At 44.7% G+C, this 923-nt stretch overlaps 1 protein-coding gene across 1 annotated transcript in view; it reads right to left on the bottom strand.

The window, feature by feature from the left end:
• CCDC38 (coiled-coil domain containing 38) overlaps window positions 1–923 on the bottom strand; it is a 72669-nt gene that overhangs the window by 58191 nt on the left and 13555 nt on the right. The window lies entirely within an intron of this gene.

The raw sequence follows: 923 nt of genomic DNA, 5'->3' as shown, positions 1-923 counted from the left end.
AAAAAATGGTAGTGGAGTAGAGACTACTAGTGAACCCCCAATATCCATTCTTCCTTCTTCTATAGGAATAGAACCCTAAATGAACACTCAGAGTAGAGGCTATGTTTCTCAGCCTCCCTTGGAGGCAGGTATAACCACGTGGCTACGTTTTGGCCAAGGGGATGTCAGCGGAAGTGGCGAATGCAACTTCAGGGCATGTCCCCGCCTTCCCCTTTTCTCCTGGCTGGCAGGAATATGGATGTGACCACTGGTGTGGAAGCAGCCCTCTTGGACCAAGAACATAGCCCAGGAACAAGCCAGAAGGAGTTGGGCCCCTGATGTGAACCTCCGTATGGAATGCTTACATCCAGACTTTACCTGAGCGAGAACAAACGTTTATCATGTTAAAGCCTCCGTTGTTTTATATTTTCTGTCACTTGCAGCCAAACTTTTACATTGTAAATACAAATAGTGCCAAATGTTCCTTTAAAGAGAATGCCTATAGAGTGCCTGAGTGCCTGTTACCTATTACATGTTAAATCTTTGTCGATTTATAAGTGAAAATTGTAATTCCTTGTATACTAATAAATCCTTATTCCTTGTATGCATATAAATAAGCAGAAGGAGACTGGGTATGATGGCTCATGCCTGTAATCCCAGGTCTTTGGGAGGCCAAGGCGAGTGGATCACCTGAGGCCAGGAGTTTGAGACCAGCCTGGCCAACGTGGTAAAACCCTGTCTCTACTAAAAACACAAAATTAGCTGCGCGTGGTGGCGCATGCCTGTAATCCCAGCTACTTGGGAGACTGAGGCAGGAGAATCACTTGAACCCAGGAGGCGGAGTTTGTGGTGAACTGAGATCACGCCAATGCACTCCAGCCCGGACAACAAGAGCGAAATTCCGACTCAAAAAAATTAATTAATAAAATAAAATAAAATAAAAT

This window comes from Mandrillus leucophaeus, unplaced genomic scaffold, assembly GCF_000951045.1.
Source record: "Mandrillus leucophaeus isolate KB7577 unplaced genomic scaffold, Mleu.le_1.0 Scaffold377, whole genome shotgun sequence".
Lineage (NCBI taxonomy): Eukaryota > Metazoa > Chordata > Mammalia > Primates > Cercopithecidae > Mandrillus > Mandrillus leucophaeus.
This window is presented reverse-complemented; position numbering and strand designations above follow the sequence as displayed.